The sequence below is a fragment of the Orcinus orca genome, chromosome 2 (genome assembly GCF_937001465.1).
Source record: "Orcinus orca chromosome 2, mOrcOrc1.1, whole genome shotgun sequence".
Taxonomy (NCBI): Eukaryota; Metazoa; Chordata; class Mammalia; order Artiodactyla; family Delphinidae; genus Orcinus; species Orcinus orca.
Window position 1 is genome coordinate 56,969,310 of NC_064560.1, and position 19,653 is coordinate 56,988,962.

Here is a 19,653-nt window from a genome sequence, read left to right on the forward strand (position 1 = left end):
TTTGGAATTGCTATTTCTCTACTCAAAACACTTCAATGATTCCCTAAGATATAGGTCTAGGAACTAAGAGATGAAGGAAGAGTGGGCCTGCTCCCAGGACCCACTTTCAGAATGTCTGCATCCTGTTCCCACAACTTTGGACTCAGTGGGTTTGGAGGTCTTGACCCTCGAGGCGGGGTGGGGAATGATTCCATCAAAGGAGATAACATGAGTTCCACTAAATTTCAAATTATGGCTACTGCCTGCTCCCTTTGGGCTCTTTGTGCTGACAGGGACAAAAAGGGAGTCACCATCTTGGCAGTGGTAACTGATTCATCACCAGGTGAAAATAGGGCTCCTGTCATGCAAAGGGGGCAAAGAAGAATACATCTGGCACCAAAGTGATCCACAAGGGCGTCTCTTAGGTCTCCCCCGTCCAAATTTGATGGTAAATGGTCAAGTGTTGTAGCCACAGCCTGAGAAGGGCGTAATGACCAGGAGCTCAGATCACAGGGTAACCCACAAAAGGAAACCACCTAGATCAGAAGAGGTGCTTCCTCAGAGTGGGGGGATCTCACAGGGGTAGTAGAGGAGGGAGCTGATGAGTACCAGTTATGACCCTGAGACAAGCTGCACCGGCAAAGCCTTCTCTTTGTAAGTTTCCCCCAGGAAAAGAGGCCCACCGGAATCCTGACGGTGCTCCTCTCAAAACATATACAAAGCAAGTGGATCTGAGTAGCTCAAGGGATGGACTGTAGTGGATTCTGTCATTTCCCACCCAGATTTCTCCCATGTTCAGTACTGCAGCACTTGTTCTCCCAGCTACAAAGAATGGTAAGTGCTGACAGTTTTCAGCTGAGTCCCTTTCTCCAGTGATTGTCCTTAGCTATGAGAGCCACCCCTCCCCAAGTGATGCCCCTTCCTAGTGCAGCCTGCATCTGGTGACTGGGTGAAGTGGGGATAAAATGATCTGGTCCCCTTGCCCCATTTGGGAAAACTCTTGAGGACCATCTGCAGAATTTCCTGTAGGATTGGCTGAGGTCTTATAGCCCAACTTCTCCTTCTGCCCAGTCCAACTTCTGTTACTCACCCCCAGCGGTTGACCTTAGGTGTACATCCCAATGAAATTCTTGTATGCAAGCAACCGTCTCCGAGTGTGCCGCCCGCGGAATTTGACCTGCAACAGCTCCTTCATCACCCCTTCCTTCATCATGCTGCTTGGAACTCTGTTACGACGGATGGGGCTCCATCTTGTGCCACGAGGTTGAAGGCCACACTAAGTGTGTTGGAGTAGAAATCTAGTAACGTTTGGGTCCTAGATGTCTGTGGAGCCACCATGCTGGCCACAAATGGCCTATAGCTGAGCTTTTATCCTTTTAAATTCACCGACATTTTGGGTCTTTGCTACATGCAACTGAACATTAATTGAGACCCAAGTAGAGATGGGGTGTAGGCGATTGAATATATGCATCTGGATCTGGGAGGTAAGGATTGAAGCTAGTGATGTAAATTTGGGATTCATCAGCAGAGAGATGGTACTGAAAGCTACGGGAGTGTGTAGGTATGGAGAAGAGAAACAGGCCAAAAACTGAGCCTTGGGGCATGCTCGTACTTAGAGGGTGGAAAAGGGGGAGGATCACGACAAGGAGACCACTCAGAGAAGCTACTGAGGAGGAAAATCAGGAGTGTCCAGTGCAGAAGCCAAGGGCAGAAAGTGATTCAGCAAAGACGGTTTGGTCAGCGGGTCCCCATCACTAACTTGATGAAATACCAAGACTTGGAAGAGAGGACCCAAGGTGCTTCATGGCCACTGCCTGCCCTGGACTTGATGCGCCCATAATATGAACCTGCTTTTGCCTCCAGGACACACTATGCTGTTTCTGATCTCAGTGCCTTTGCTCATGTGGACTGCTCTACCAGGAATGCCTTTGCCACCTTCACTAGGCTAACTTCTACTCCTCCAGTCACACTCAGCTCTGTCTTAATTCCTCCCGGAAGCCTTCCCTGACTTCTCTCCCTTCTCTCCCTCCCAAACAGTATTAAGCGCCCTTCCTTTGGACAGACATCAGGTCTCTATCATGGGGCTGGTGACGTTGCTTTGTAATTGGTACTTCACTTCTGTCTCCACAGTAGACTGTCAACCTTTTGATGGCAGGGTGCGGAAGAATCATTTCCACACCATAGCTGGTATGTGAAACCCAACAGGCACTCTACAAACATCTATGCGATGAAGTAATAGTTCTATGCAACTAATATAGCTTATTCAAATCTCTCCATCTATTTAGGAATCCCATAATAAATCCCTTTATTAGGCTATCACGTGTATTTATCCATTTTATTTGAAATGCTAAGTATACAAAAGCTCTTTGTAAGCCGTAAGCTACCCAATGAATTTAAGGGATGCTGGAAGGGTCAGGATTAGGGAATAGCCCCTCCTGGTCTTCTCTGGGCTGAGGGCTGGGCCTTCTCAAAGGGTTGCCCCTGGCTGTCAGGAGATCCGCAGGCTCTTTCCTCATTCTTTTTGCAAGAACATTTACGTTCAGTTTCTCTCACTCACCCCACCTACACCTTTAAAACCTCTTCTTTGGAACAGCAGACTTCGCCTCCCACTCCAGACAGGTTTCTGTGCTAATCTTAATTTGGGAATAATCAGTACAAATTGGATTTTTATTCAGCACCTCCTACACCTCTCTATTAATTCCAGTACATTAACAAATACCAAAATATTCATGTAAAAATATTTCTCCCTTCAGAGAACATTGTTCCTTGTTCCGTGTTCCTCTGTTTAATGCCATCTGATCAGAGTTGACTATAGATTTAATTATTGTTTTACTGAAACCTGACATCTCTCTGTCAGACATGCAGGGAAAAGAGCTCAGATTGGGGACTAGAGGGGAGATGGCTGTGCATGATGGTGAAGTACAGACGAACATGTAACCTCCTTCTCCGTACACTTAATAAGAAACAGACAGAGGAGGCACACCGGCAGAGGATCAAGGGGTCATGTTCAAGTAAGGCAAGGACTGAAACCTCTGACCACAAATGTGAAAGGCGTCATCAGAGATGGAAGTTTCTAGAACTCCGAGCAGTGGCTTTCTCCACAGCTGAGAAGCAGCATGTCTGCCATACATCTCACTCTGAAACCTGTATTTGGAGGGAACAGGCGCGGATAGGTGGGTGAGAAGCCTGACAGAGAGGTGTGGAACGGCCCTTCTAGGTGTGGAAGGGCCCTTCCTAAACAGGGGAGATTTTTGTCCTCCAACAAACGCTTGGCAATGTTTGGAGACATTCTTGGTTGTCACAACCAGGGGTGGGGATGGGGGAGTGCTACTGGTACTTAGTGGGTAGAAGCCAGGGATGCTGTGAAGTATCCTACAGTGCACAGGACAGCCCCACCGCAAGGAATATTCCAGCCCCAGAAGTCAATAGTGCCGAGGTTGAGATCCTGCTATAGATGTAAGAGCTCTCATCTTCCGTCTAGGGATAAATTGTATTCACTGGGAGTGGAGGAAATATTTTGTTTTTCTCTGACCATATTCTCTGTGTTTACTGGTTACTTGGATGGTATGTATCAGCTCAGTGAAAACCCAGCTGTATGCTGTCTACAAAAAAACTCATCTAAAAGAGCAATTCAGATCAGTAAAATGCAAACAAAAGGAAAATGCATACAAATGCGTATCAGGAAAACGCAAACAAAAGCAGAAGTATATTAACATCAATAAAAATGTAAGATAAAAAGAGAAACACAAATGGGGGAATTTCATACAGATAAAATTTACAGTTTCCAATGAAATCCTTAAATACTAAGTAAAATAACATCAATGTAAACTTTTTAGAAGTTGCCAAAAAAAAGAGGGAAATGAATAGATACAAAATAATAAGAGGGCTTCCCTGGTGGCAGAGTGGATAAGAATCTGCCTGCCAATGCAGGCGACATGGGTTCAATCCCTGGTCTGGGAAGATCCCACATGCTGCGGAGCAACTAAGCCCGTATGTCACAACTACTAAGCCTGCGCTCTAGAGCCCACGAGCCACAACTACTGAAGCCCATGCACCTAGAGCCTGTGCTCCGCAACAAGAGAAGCCACTGCAATGAGAAGCCCTCTCGCCACAACTAGAGAAAGCCCATGTGCAGAAACGAAGACCCAACACAGCCAAATAATAATAATAATAATAATAATAGGAGATGTTACATTAGTTTATGGTGGTTTTATGGTAGATAGATGTATATCACTTGGTTCATGGTAGACCTCCCCCCCACATAATAGACATAAACAATGAAACGGACACTACACCCAAAAAACAGACAATTCATCTCTTTTGCAAGGACCCATGGAACATTTATTTAAAAATATGATTAATATTAATATGACATACATCAGCCAGTTTCAAAAAATGGAAAATATCATATTTTCCCATCAACAATCGAATAGATCATATTCCTTGATCCCAGCGTAATCAAACTATAAAGACAAAACATAAACAAAAAGCCTACCTCTGCTTACGTCTTAATCTCTTCCTTAAACACCTCTGTTGTAGAGGAGACCAAAGCTGAAATTCTGAAGCAGTGCAGCTCCATATGGCAGCTACTAGCCCCATGCAGCTATTGAAACGTGGCGCCTGACACGTGGCTAGTCTGAATTGCTGTGGGCGTGAACACACTGGATTTCCAAGACTTAACATGAAAAAAGAATGTAAAATATCTCATTAATGTATTGATATTTTTATTGATTACACGTTTAGATGATAATATTTGGGGTATACTGGGTTAAATAATAAATATTATTAAAATAATTTCACCTGTTTCTTCTTTCTACTTTTTAAATGTGGATACTGTACACTGTAAAATGACAGATGATGTCACATTATATTTCTATTGGTAGTTCTGCTCTAGAATATCCACAAAAATAAAATGTGATGACACAATAAACACTACATATTAAACACTATAGAATGTGGCTAGAGCAGTGTTTGGAAAAAATTACTAGCTTACATATCTATGCTACTAAGTAAGAAAGAGTGAAATGAAATAAAATTAAGCAATTAATATAAGAATTTAGAAAACATAATTAAACTAACCTAAGGAAAGTAGAGGGAAGACACTAATGAAGAGAAAAGTAGCAAGCAATTTAGAAGACAGAACAAAAATGATACAGAGATTCAAGAACATAAATTGAAGATTTGCTGAAAAAATTATAAAGTATAATAACCACTGCCTTACCTATTTTTTTTAAGTGGAGAAAACGCAAACAAAATTTGAATTAAGAAAAAAAAGAAATTAAATTTTAAAAAATGATTATAGAGTGATTTGCACAACCTCTGTGGTTAAACATTAGAAAATCTAGATAAAATGCATAATTTTCTAAAAAAAATTATGTCATCAAAATTTAATAAAGAGGAGTCAGACCATGGAAGAAATTGGGAAAGGGACCTAAGACCTACCCCTTTCAACCATCCCACCTCCACAAGGATGAGGCTGGTTTCGTAGGTGAATTCCATCTGTACGGAAAATATAAGGAGTTATGATGACTGTTTAAAGGTTCGAAGGTGGGGATGTATGTATATGTATAGCTGATTCACTTTGTTATACAGCAGAAACTAACACACCATTGTAAAGCAATTATACTCCAATAAAGACGTTAAAAAAATAATAAAGGTTCTAAGGTACAGAACTCAATTGATAAAATCATAATAAAGCTACTCTCTTTAAAAGTACTAAGTCCCTAGATTTCACAGGTAACTTCTTCCAAACCTTTGAGAAACAGATAACCACAGTGCTACTTAAACTGTTCCCAGAGACAGGAGAATCTCACCAAAACTTTACCAAAGCCTGAAAGAAAAAGCCGAAAGAGAAAAGAAAGACATCTACAGATCAAACTCAGTTATGACAACCAACGCAAAAATCCTTAATATAATATCAGCAAAGAGAAGCAGAAGACACTAAAAGAAAGATACATGAAGAGAGATCAATCTGAAGAATGTAAGGATGGTTTAATATCAGAAAATTTTATGCTAAAGAATGCATTTGCTATCGTGCAACCTTCATTTCAGTTTGTATTTTATTTATTTATTTACTTATTTAAAATCTTAACCTTTTTTGATTTTTATGCAGAAGTTATTAGGACCACTTTAAAAAACTTTGTTTATTTGACTGTGCCAGGTCTTAGTCGCAGCATGTGGGATCTTTCGTTGCGACACGTGAACTCTTAGTTGTGGCATGTGGGATCTAGTTCCCCAACCAGGGTTTGAACCTGGGTCCCCTGCATTGGGAGCATGGAGTCTTAGACACTGGACCACCATGGAAGTCCCTCAGTTTTTTTTAAATTAACAAAATAAATACTAATGGATATTTCCTTAACATTATAAAATATTATAATCTTCCATCCAAAAAGCTAGCACAGCTTAACGTGAAAAGCCAGAAACATTCCCGTTAAAGTCAGAAACAAGAACTCCCACTATCATATACGAGAAAGATATAAGAGATACAAAACTCAGAAAGGAAGAGGCATCTGGTTGTAAAGTTTATGCCAAAAATCAAACCTTTACTATATTACAAATAATAACCAGTTAGAAAATCTAAGGGAAGAAAAGATGCCATTTACAATAGAAACATAAAAATACTTAAGAACAAATGTATTAATCAATGTTAGTACAGTCCTAACCTTATATATATAGTACAGTACAGTGTAGTCCTAACCCTATGCTAAAAACTTAAAATTCCTATTAAAAGCTGCACAAATTATTTTAGTAAGTGAAAAACCTCCCCTGTTTTTCTTTGGAAGACTATTCAGTAGGGTAGTTTTAATTCCTGAATTTAATCTCTAAATTAAGTGTGTTCCCAGCCCAATTACCAACAGATTTTTGTTTGGAATTTGAGCTATTAAAGCTAAATTTCATCTCGTAAAATAAACACATGATTGGAAGCAGAGAAAGATCTGAAAAAGAATAACAAGTATGACTATGATACTATCAGGTATATTAAACCATTGTTTAAGGCCACAGACATTTCAGAGTAGGAATAGACCAAGAAATCAATGTAAGAGCGTCAAAAAATAAATTCAAGCACGTATGGGAAATGAGTATTTGATTAAAATGGCATCATTAAATTTATCAGCACGGATGGGGCATTCAATAAACTGCATTGGGAAAACTGGTTAGTTATCTGAAGGAAAGAAATGATTTATTACTGTTACCAAGTCCAAGCTCGCTCTGCTCACCGTGTGACAGGCCAGTGAATCGGAGACAAGGTGTAGAGGCAAAGGAATACGACTTTATTCGGAAAGCCGGAAGACCGAGAAGACGGCAGACTAATGTCTCTAAATAACCGTCTTATCAGGGCCTGGATGTCAGTTTCTTTTATAAAACAGAGACAGGGAGAAGGTGAGGAAGTAAAGTAAAAAGATCATAAGTCTTGCAAATATCTCCTGGAATGGCCAGCCTCCGGGAGAGGATGTGTTAATTTCTTCTTTCTTGCAGCCATCCACAGGTGGACAGGGTCCGGATGTTCCCCTGAACAAAGGCACTTTGGTTTAACATTCAGGCAGAGGGGCAGGGCTCCCCAAGGCAGGCCATTATGTATAAACAGTATCCTTTTAGTGAACAAAAGCAATGGGAGTAAAAGAAACAGATCTAACACGTAGCCAGATTTTGTTCTCCCCTGTAACATTACCTTATTCTTCACATGCAAAGAAATTCCATATGGATCCAAGAGTTATATACAAAAATGGATCTATAAAAGCTAAAGTAAGAGAATGATTACAGAATTGTCTGTATAACTCTATGCAAACAAATTTTAAAACTTGGATTAAAACAAAGGTAAAAAAACTCCAAAAACCCAAAGGTGAATTTACCAGGTGAGTCCCAAAGGCTATGTTAAGCTCAGGTAGGTGGCCAGGTGGGAAGTGTGTTCCAGGACAAGTCTGGCCCCCTAAATGCCCTTCCTTCCACCATCTTTTGTCAAATCTGTCCACTCATCCAGGTGGGCCCCTGAAGCGGAAATGCAAATAATAAACATTAGGCCCAAAGTCGGCAGTGTTATTATTCAAAAGACACCTTGAGAAAGACAAACAAACCAGCTGTAAAAAAGGACTAGAAGTAAAGAGGTCAGAAAAATGAGTGATTACCGATGAATGCACAGGATGCTATATGAATACCAGGCATCGTCAGTTAGAAAATCCACAGCTAAGGAGAGCCCATTCACAGTAACAAAATATAGTAAGTACTTTGGAATAAACTCAATGCAGGATGTTTGTGACCGGGTAGAGAAAACCATAATACTTGTGATTCCTGCAGGAGAGCAGAAGGAGAATTGCATTTTCCTGGCAAGCACGAGTAATATTGTGAAGATATCGACCCTCCTCATGTATAGGTCACGTGTGGTCCAATTATTGATACAACGAATCTGGCTTTGTTGCAGCTCTTCTACATTTGCAGGCATCCTTCAAAGTTTCTTCTGCGCAGCTGACCAGGCTACCAGCATGCCTGAGATCTCAGAAATAAGCAGAGGTAGACTTTGAGTAAATCTATGCTTGTTTAATCCAGTGGCTCTCAATTTCAAGCATTCAGTCATGGGGAGGCTTGTTAAAAAAACAGATTGCTGGGCTCCACACCCAGATTCAATTCTTGGGGTGAGGCCCAAGAATTTACATTTCTATCAAGTTCCCAGGGGCTGCTGGTAGGGAGCCTTGCACCTGGAAATCCACTGGGTTAGTCAAATGCCTTAGAGGTCAATGTAATGGGAAACTAGTAAAGCAGGTCTAGACTCCGAGGTTCTTAGGATTTCCCTTGAACTTGCCCATCACTGGACTAATATCCAGCCTCATCCCTATGCCTTTTAACGCGAGGCAGGCCTGGCAAGGGGTCATAATTGGGTACCAGATGGTTGTCATTTACTGTCTTCTTCCTATCGGTGGGGAAGGATTGGAGGGGCAAGCAGGGAACAGGGTTGGCTGTGTATATATGTGTACGTGTGTATGTCCATGTATGTGTGTGTGTGCATGTATGTGTACTGTGTACGTGCATATATGTGTGTGTATATATGTGTGTGTGCATATGTGCATGTGTGTGTGTATGTGTGTGACCACTTGAGATTTCAAGGCTTGTGGAATTCCCCAAAGTGCTAGCCCTCACATCCTCTGTGTACCCAGCAAATCCTCATTTAAAGCTCCAGAATTTCTCATGGAACCTGACAAAAGAGTATGGCTGGAAGAATAAGTGGCCAAGAAAAATAAATAATTCAGGTGGGGGTGGGAGAGCAGGGGTGGGGAAGATTTATCTGTCTGGTTATAAGAACCTATTTTAGAGCAAATAGTAATAAAAACAGCTGGAGTGCAGCTACAAAGACAAAACTATATCTAAGTTATGCAGAAGAGGGCCAAGAATTAGACCAAATTATATGAGAGACTGTCATATATGATGAGTAAGCAATATGGAAGGGAAAGCTCACTTAATAAATCATGTTGGAAGACTGAAGATTGAGTTTGAAAAAGGAATTAGATTTGTACCTCCTTGCCCTACTCACCAACATGAGAGTCAAATATTTAAAACTAAGAAATCACAGAGGAAAACGTAGCATGATCAGGATGTACCATCTGCTGTACTTTGCAAGTATGGGGCGGGGAGGTGAAGGAAATAGCACCTGCTGAGTGCCTACTGTATGCCACACATGTATTACCTTATCCCATCAGGACTCTCAGCAACCCTGTGAGACAGGGATTACCCTCAACTTTCAGATAAGGAAACTGAGGCACAGAGAAACCAGTTACTTTCTCAAATGGAGAGCAATCAGAAGCGCCTCACTCTGTCTGACTCCATGCCCTGTACTGCCCAGTCGCTGCCCACCAGCCCAAGGGGTCCAAGGGAGATGGGGTGCCTAGTTCAGAGCCAGCCCGTTCCTAGATGGACCTGGGGTGGTAGAAAGTGAAACAAGTCATAACCGAGGTTGAGGACAAGGCAGCTGCACAGTGGCACAGAGCTGATGAGTCCGGCCAGGAGAGCAGGGGCAGTAAGTGCGTTCCAGGGGCCGCCTGCCTGGAGCTGGGAAGCAGGATGGATGGCTGGGTCCCAGGAAAGGTTGGGATGTTTCATGTGGTGACACTGGGGCACACAACAGCCGTAATTTGTGGTCCATCCCTACTCCTTCCTTCTACCAGACATAACCTTAACTCCCCTTCCTAGGGGCCTGGAGAAGCCACGTGGTATCATGAAAGAGCAGGTGCATGAGAGGTCAAGAAAACTTGGGTTTAATTGTGCTTTGTCGCTTTCTAGGGCCATGGCCTTGATCCAGTAACCTAACCCCTCTGAGCTTTAGTTTCCTAATTTTCACATCAGGGTGCCCACCTCACAGAATTCATGTGGGGATTAAATGGACAAGTCAGGTAAAGCGTTAAGCATAATAAATGGTGCAGAGTAGGCGATCAATCGATATTTATTGAATAAGCGAATTTATACATTTGCTTAACGTGTGCATTTATTCATTAGCTCTGAAGAAAACTTGAAGTCCAGGGAAAGGAGGTTTATCCGGCTAGTTCTGCTAGGTAGACAAGAATTTCACATCTTTCATCACTTGTAGTTGAAACATTCTAATTTCGGAAACTGGGTCAAGCCATATCACTGTGCGTTAATTATAAGTTGTGATTCTAGCAACCTGTGGAAAGATGAGAAAATGGTCCAGCGCCTGCATTTCCCACAGCAACAAATGTGCCTCCGATGACACTTCCATAATCGCCACTCCTTCCAATTGCATACATCTTGGCAACTTACAAAGAAGTGCTCACACCCAGGGTGACAGAAACCCGCCTTCAAGGAAGGTCATGTCATCCCATTTTGCGGATGAGGATGCTAAGGCTCTAGGAGGTGCAGGGACCTGCTCAGTGGTTGGCGGCAGAGCTGGAGCTGGAATCCCCGGCTGTGCATGAACTGATCATCACTACGGCATAGGCTTCGTTACCTTGTTACAGGCTTAAAGGGTGATGCTATACAGTGTCCTGCTTGCTTGCATCTGCTTCTGTCTCCCCTGAGGCCCTCATGTGGATCTGAGGTTCTGAGGATCCCATCTGTACATCTTACCCCATCCCCATTCCAGAGCCAATTTGGAAGGAGACAGAAGGAGTGCAGCAGCCTCCATCCTGCAGACTTACGAGGCCACAGGAACTTTGCAGCCCATGATCTGGAAGCACAGCCTGGATGCTGGAACCCATGCTGGAGCTGCAGAGATCTGGCCAGAGAACTTGGGTCAAGTCCTGCCCAGGGCTAGGGGTGGTGATGTTTGCCTGGAGTGACAGGCTGTTACACAGGGGAGGAAGAGCCTGCTGTTTAGTAATCACCTCTACGTGACAGGCTCGCACATTATCAATAATTCCCACAGCATCTTGTGATACTATCATCGTCGTACTGATGATGGAACAGTACCTTGGAGAGTGACATGTTACACAGCATCTCGAAGTGGGTAGTTGTCTAAGATTCAAACCCAGCTCTGTTTACTATGATCCCATGCCCTTCTCAGCAAGGCCCCTGTCACAAGTTGGACTCTGACATCCTCTATGCTTTCTGGAGAGAAATGGGTCACAGCCTTTGATTACGACTGCCATTGGGAAGGTGGGAGTTAAACGTAATGCTCTGTTTGGATCCATAACTGGTACCTACTCAACTGTTGGGTTCCTGTAGAGCCTGTGCAGATGGAACAAAGCCTCCCTCCTGTACCCTGCACATACGTAGGAGGGTAAGACCAACAGGCAGAACCAGACTGGAGTCTGGAGCACCAGTAGCCATAAAGACGTCTGTGGGGACCTCACATGGGACCCAGCACCTGCTACCTCCAGAGACAGGGAGCTGTGATCTCCTTGCTCCCTGAAGGCTTTCCCAGCCTGTCTCTTACTCTTCCTCCCTGGGGCAAAGGGGAGAGTCTGATACACCTGATGAGATTGGAGAAAGAGCCTGAGATTGCGCCCGCCAGCCCCTCCCAAGCGTCCTCCCCTTTGACCCCCCTGCACACGAGCACCTGTTTCCCCCCTGGTCCACCCCTCCATGCTGCTGACCATGGCGGGCTCTGCCCTGGTTGGGATATGCCTGTAGTTTGAAGTGGGTAAGCCCAATTCAGAGGAAAGTATTGGGAAAACAGACTGTGGCTGCCGAGTCAAGATGCTTTTCCAGGGGAGCTTTCGCAGCTATCGATCTGGCTCTCTGAAGCCTCCTTTGTCACACTGCTGGGGACCCAGGGGGGAAAGGGCTGGATTGATTTCCATCTTTGTGGTTAGTGATAAGCCCTGAAATTCCATCGTGAGAAATGTGTGAGGAGGAGAGAAGGAAGCAGAGGTGGCACACAGGCAAACATTCACGTCCTGCAGTAGTTCTGCCCCTGAGATAGTTGCTGCTCCCTGGCTCCCAAACGCCTCACTGTTTCACCAAACACGTCCAGGGGAGTCTGGAGGTCCCAATTCAAGCTCCGTCCACGCGTCCAGACTCCTCTCCCATGTGCTCTGACCCACTTGGTCGGTACTAGCACTGTACCCAGAATACCCCTGCTCAATTCCTGCATCTGTGGCTTGCTCCCTGCTGGCAATGCCAAGGTTAAATAATAGAATCTGGAAGGAGCTGTGGAGGTCATGTTGCTCAGCCCTCCTTCTGGAGAAGGGGCCATCAGAACTTGCTTCCATGTCTTGCTGCTGGGAGCAACCTCTCCTGTAACTTGGCATTTCTGTTTCTTTTACATTTTAATTTTTTTTTTAGACAACAAGGCATCTGCCTTCTTGCTACTCATGTCTGGTACAGGTGTCTTCTTTGCCACCTACACACATTCCAGGCAGCCCTCCCTGGGCACTTCAACCTTGCTATAGGAATTAGGTGGTGTTTTATCATCATGCAGGCATGAAACAAGTACTGCTAGCTTCCTTTGTCTGCTCTCCTGGGTGCCTTTAGAACACGTGGTTCTAAGCTCCTTGAGGCTGAGGCTGTGCTCGAGCCTGGCACACAGGAGGTGCCCAGGAAACCTGTGAGTTGTCTGGGCCCAGCAGACATGTCAGATGGGATTTCTCGGTGGGCCATGCACAGTCCTGTTTGTTCATCGCCCACCGAGTGTCTTCTGTGGGTCAGCCCAGCCCTGAACTTGCTCACCGCCTAAAGGTGGAAACTGACACGCTCACAGAAAACCACAACACAGCGTGCCGCCTGCTAGGAGGCGTGTTGGGGATGCTGAGGGAACGTGGGAGGGAACAGTCATCAGGCCAACACTGGGGCGAGCTGAGCCCAGAAGGACGAGCAGGAACTCCTTGGTTGGTAGCGGCAGGAAGGGCAAGCAGCAGGGAGCACCGGGCCGGAGAGGTTCGGCTTCCCACTCTCCACGGCCTCCAACGTGGCCTTTAAGCTAACATCAGGCAGACAGCCACAGAGATACACTGACGGTTCTGAAGGAAGAAGGCCATCATACGCCTGTCAACCGCTGTTTTATACTTACGGTGACCAGCGTGTCCTGCTTTGCCCAGGCCTTTCCTGATTTTACCACTGACAGTCCTGCTTCCTGGGAAACCCCTTAGCCCTGGCAGACCCAGAGAGATGGGCTGGAAGGGCAGCCTGAATGATTATATTCCATAAACCCTTTCATTAACTTCTTTTTGTTTCATTTTTAACTCTTATTTTATTTTATTTTATTTTTTTTCCGGTATGTGGTCCTCTCACTGTTGTGGCCTCTCCCGCTGCGGAGCACAGGCTCCGGACGCACAGGCTCAGCGGCCATGGCTCACGGGCCCAGCTGCTCCGTGGCATGTGGGATCCTCCCGGACCGGGGCACGAACCCGTGTCCCCTGCATCGGCAGGCGGACTCTCAACCACTGCGCCACCAGGGAAGCCCTAACTCTTTATTTTATATTGGAGTACAGTTGATTAACAATGTTGTGTTAGCTTTAGGTGTACCAGGAAGTGATTCAATTATACATATACATGTATCTATTCTTTTTTCAAATTCTTTTCCCAATTAGTTGTTACAGAATATTGAGCAGAGTGCCCTGTGCTATACAGGAGGTCCTTGTTGGTTATCTGTTTTAAATATAGAGGTGTGTACATGTCAATCCCATACTCCCTAACTATCCCTCCCCACAACCCTTCCCCTCTGGTAACCATAAGTTTGTTCTCTAAGTCTGTGAGTCTGTTTCTGTTTTGTAAATAAGTTCATTTGTATCATTTATCTTTTTTTAAGATTCTCATTATCCTCTGACTGGCACAATTACATTGCATTATAAGGTCTTTGTGACAAAGGCATTAGCGAATTAGTTGTAAACATTGAAAATACGCTGCCTTTTTGGAAACCCTGGATGGGGATTTCTTTATATTTTAAACATACCGAGCTCTCCTCTCCCCAGGCTTCAAAGGGCTGTGGCAGCAGCGGAGGACGTGCTGTGAGAGACAGCATGGTGGATTTGGGGGCCTGCGAGGAGGGAGAATGTCCGGGGCACAGGGGATATGACTTTGTGCAGGCAGGGTTGTGGAGGTGAGACTGGAGCCGGGCAGAGGTCACAGAGCTCCCGGGGCCGGGCCAAGGTCTCAATCTCACAGCCTTGGGGAGCCCAGAATGCTGTCACACAGAGGAGTGTCACAGTTGGATCAGAAAGTTTACCCAGGTGGAGTTCTGGAGAACTGATTTGGGTGGGTGCTGTAGAGGCCATGATGAGAGACAGAAGCCACTCTGGGTGCTGCCGTCATTATGCAGGTGAGTTTCACAGAGGTGGAGAGAAACGGACAGGACAGTGATCTGAGGGTGAATGTGTGGCAGGGGGAGGTGACTCACTTGTGCTCTGGCTACAATGACAACCACCAAGACAGGGACTTAAGGAGGAAAATAGCTTCAGGGGTAGACGCTGCGTTTGGCTTTGGATGTGTCGTTTGGGCCCTGGCACCACCAAGTGGAGACATCTCTTGGGCAGAGGGATATAAATGTCTGAAACTTTGGAGAGAAAGGTAGGCTGGAGATAAAGATTTGGCTTTCATTCACCTTCTAAGTCCAAGGTGATTGAAATGGGTGAGTTACTGATGGTGAAACTGAGTCCCCCTAAAACTGAGTTCCCTTACCGAGTTTATGATTAATCTCTCTATCCAAAACGTTATTCCTTTTCTTGTCCCCTCTGACCTCAATCCTGTGCTAACTGAAAAGTCAGATGACTACCACTGCTGCTGTCAGTAACATTGTAAATGTACTAAAATTACTGTTATAGATCACATCATTAACGTACAAACTCAGGTTGTTTCTCCAGGGCAAGATGAGCTAACGGACCCCCAGCTGTGAACTTGGTCAGAGAATCACAAACCAGAGATACCTTGACTCCCAAAACTATGATTAAGCAATGTCCCAAGATATGAGTAACCCCGGCTTCTTTGTTCTTAAAGAAGAAAACCCCAAACTCAAAGACCGAGTGGGAGTGGTCTGAGGCTTGTCTTCCACTCCCTTGCTTGGCACCCTGCAATAAACACTGTCTTTTCCTTCACCACAACCTGGTGTCAACAGATTGCCTTTGCTGCCCACCGCGCCGGGCAAGCAGACCCCATTTGGTTCAGAAGCAACGGAGGATGTAAGTGAGAAGGCAAGAGGCCCCAGCCCCGCAGGGGAGAGGATGGTTGATTCTCTATTTCCTAGAGGAAGGGCTGTGATGGTTGACAGGCTTGAACAGGGCAGCAGCTTTTGCTGGTGTCTTCAACGTGCCTGAGCACAGTCGGATCCCTGGGAGCCATCTGGAAAGTCAGTCTTTTCTGGTGTGACCCAGTTCTAGATAAGATGACACTAATAATACCCATTCACTCCTCGGAGCTGTGAGGAATCGGGAGCTACGGTATGCGCGGGGCTCATTATGCAAATAACCTGTCCTGCGGCACAGACAGGGCTGGCTGGTCCTTCACTCCTTCCTCTCCTCTCCCAGGATTCTGGAATGGTCTGCTGCTGCCCACACACAGCCCTTGCCTTCTTCCTCCGGGTACCTGAAGGCCTCCTGGATGTAAGCATCTCTTGAAAAACAACAATCTTCATTTGCCAGAATTGTTTTAAAACAATTCTGGCTATGAGAATGCTCAGATAAAGTCAGTTTCTCTTTCTCAATAAGAAAAATGAGGAAAGAGAAAGCATTGCACGGGGCGGGTGGGCTTGGGGTGGACTCAGGAGGTGGATGCTGTCCAACTAAGCACACGTCTCTCTCTGAATTTCTGTGAAATGCGGGTGTAGAGCTGCGTGAGCCGTCAAGACCCGGCCCAGACGTGCTGAGTATGATTCTAGCCAACCTATACAAGTCAGCGCTTGCTAGCGCATGAGTCAGAAATATTAAAATATGGCTCAAAACAAGGAGTTAAAAATGGTAATTTTCAAGGTCTTATGTATTTATGCAATAAGTATGTATGGAGCACCCACTGAAAGTCAGGCACCGTGGTAGCTGCAGGTGAGGTAAAGGGGAGCAAAGGTGCTCCAGGGGCCCCCATAAGAGTCTAGTGGAGGGCACGCGACTGGGGCAGTAGTTGCACAGTGTGAGGGGTGCGTGTGGGGGGGAGGGTGGCAGGGAGGCCGGAGAGGAGGCTGTTCCAATAGTTCTGCTCCCTCCCTCCACTCTCTGACAACGTTCCCACAGGATGTTCCTGGCCCACCTCTATCTCCATAGGAAAAATCTCGGAAGCGCCCAGAGGATGTGGTGCACCCCACACTTTGCAAGGAGCACCCCGTGCTGGGAGGGAATGCACTCATCCTTCCAGACCGCCGACGGGAGCTTTCCCAGTGTCAGTGCGCACTGATGCCTCAACTTGTGCCTGAACTATTTTTAACTGCCTGTCGCCATGGCAGCGTGAGAACCGCTGGGAAAGATGTGGCCTTTCTGACAGCAGTCAAGATGCTGGCTGCCCTCTCATCTCACTTAATCCCCTGCGTGCCAGAGCCGAGATAATCTACATTAAATTCCCGCCTTCTATTGGCAGAGCTGGAGCCCAGACACCACTCTGTGCTTCCTCATCTGCAAAGTAGGGATTTTAATAAAACAAAACCCAAAACCCACAAAACATCTCCCTTTGTGGGTCTGTTGTGGGAATCAAATTAAGTCGTTAATGCATGAATGCACTCTGCATGGCCCATGTTAGTTTCTTTCTTGCTTTCTTTTTATTTTTTTTAAAGATGTTTTGATGTGGACCATTTTCAAAGTCTTTATTGAATTTGTTACAATATTCCTTCTGTTTTATGTTTTGGTTTTTTGGTCCCGAGGCACGTGGGATCTTAGTTCACCGACCAGGGATGGAGCCTGTACCCCCTGCACCGGAAGGCGAAGTCTTAACCACTGGACCACCAGGGAAGTCCTGGCCCAGGTCTTAATGGCAACACCAATCCCCACCCCCTTCTGCCCTTCATCTCTGCTTTATGGGCTGATGCCCGTGAGCCTTCTACAGGTTTCCACGAAGTCTGGAAACATAGGCAGTATCATTTCTTTCTTGACAGACTGGTGATGTCCTTGACATTCTGCACATTTGCCCACGTTTCCAGACTTTCCAGACCCCCTGCAGGACCAGGTCAAGGGCCTGCCTCTCTCCCTGGCAGAGGTGGGAGCTAATGCAGACAGGGAGCTCTCTCTGCCACTGGGCTTTTTGCAGTTACATACCTGGATCCCTGCCTTGTCTTTACTCCTTGAGGGCCGGGACTGTGTGTCTTTTCACCTTGTACCCCAGCACCCAGCACCAGGCCCTGGGGACAGGTAGACACTTGATTAGTATTTATTGAATGAAGAAAGGAAGGAAGGAATACAAGGGCCAATGGAGAGTGCAAGTGTGACATTGTGATTTATAATAAGAAATATATATTTGGGACTTCCCTGGTGGTACAGTGGTTAAGAATCCGCCTGCCAATGCAGGGGACATGGGTTTGATTCCTGGTCTGGCAAGATCCCACATTCCGTGGAGCAACTAAGCCTGTGTGCCACAACTACTGAGTGCATGCACCACAACTACTGAAGCCTGCGCACCTAGAGCCCGTGAGCCACAACTACTGAGCCCCCGTGCTACAACTACTGAAGCCTGTGTGCCACAACTACTGAGCCTGTGCTCTAGAGCCCGCGAATCACAGCTACTGAGCCTGCATGCTGCAACTACCGAGCCTGTATGCTGCAACTACTGAAGCCTGTGTGCCTAGAGCCCGTGCTCCACAACAAGAGAAGCCTCCGCGATGAGAAGTCGGCGCACCGCAAAAAAGAGTAGCCCCAGCTCGCGGCAACTAGGGAAAGCCCGCGCGCAGCAACAAAGACCCAATGCAGCCCAAAATAAATAAAATTTAAAAAAAAAAGAAATATATATTTGGTCTTCCCATTTCTGGCAGAGCTCCTAAAATCTCTGGAATTTCCTAAGGACTGAGCATGATCAAAGTGTCTTTTGTTATGTAAAGTTAGCTGACTTTTGAAATGCCCCTAAGTCACCTATGGTTGAGTGCTGGTCATCAGAGGAACTGACCATGGGATGAGAAGGGTGGAACAGTTCCACCCCTCTGAACTCTGGGGAGAGGACAGGGGCTGGAGATTGAGTTCAGTCACCAATTGCCGATGATGTAATCCATCATGGCTATGTAAAAACGCCTCCTCCGTGAAAACACAAAAGGATGGGATTTGGAGAGCTTCTGGGTTGGTAAGCATGTGGAGGTGCTGGGAGCTCTGCGCCCTTTCCCTGTACCTTGCCCTCTGCATCTCTTCCATCTGGCTGTTTCCGAGTTATATCCTTTTATAATAAACCGACAATCTAGTAAATAAAATGGTTAAGCTCTATGATGCCTGCAGCCAGGGAGAGGTCAGCTGGCAGGAAGTGATGTCTTTCTGGAGAAGAGCTGCCATGGAGGGGAAGGAGTGGTTCCTGGGAGCACAAGGCTGGGACAGACTGCTCACCTGCATGGTGTCATGGAGAGCCACATGGCCTGGAAGCCTGACCTCAGGGCCCTGAGCCCTGGGGAGGCTTTTGATCTGGTCTTGGTTCTGCAAAGAGGCTGAGAAACATGCCCTTGATGGAGGGAAGGAGCATATCCGGAGGGAATGCATCTTGATTCCTCCTCTGGGGGGTCGTGGGGAAAACTGGAGGGAACTTCTGATTGAAGAGGTGAAGACCCTATGTCAGGGTCCCTTCAGGTCACAGTAGTTTTGCTTGAGACAGGAGATAGCCATCCCCAGGAAAAATGGTCCAGGCTTTTGCAGAGCATTAAAGAGCATTTAAGCAGTAGTTGGAACTTTCTGGAAAACAAAGGAGACAACCTGTTGGTTCTGTCTGTGTAGCTGAGAGACCGGCTCACCCATTCACCCTTTGCCCTCCCTCCCTCCCGCCAAGGTTATCCATGAAGGCTGGACTTGAACAACGGGGGTCTGATCTATGTCGTCATCCTAGTCTCCTCCCCAGGCTGGTTTTTAAAAATAACTTTTATTTTTTCTTAGAACACAAGTAATTGACACTCTGTAGATTTAGAAATGCAGAAAAGAACAAAGAAAAAGAACCAGCTGTAATCCAATTGCTCAGAGATAATCACTCTTCATATTATGGTATCTAGTCTTTTCTGCATGAGTATGTATTATACATGCACATACGTGTATGCACATTTATTTATAGAAATGCGTATTTATGCAACGTGTAATTCTTTTTAGAAAAAAGATGTCAAATCGTGTTTGAGAGCTTAGACACTGGAGCCAGGTTTGGGTTCTA

At 45.6% G+C, this 19,653-nt stretch overlaps 1 long non-coding RNA gene across 2 annotated transcripts in view; it reads right to left on the reverse strand.

Annotated features, from left to right (window-relative positions):
• Positions 1-865: 865 nt before the first annotated feature.
• The window catches only part of LOC117196013 (uncharacterized), a 67,114-nt gene continuing 48,326 nt past the window's right edge, over positions 866-19,653 (reverse strand). For both annotated transcript variants that reach the window (XR_007474924.1, XR_007474925.1), the window contains exon 4: positions 866-17,668. This is a non-coding gene — a long non-coding RNA (uncharacterized LOC117196013). The remainder of the gene's footprint in view (positions 17,669-19,653) is intronic.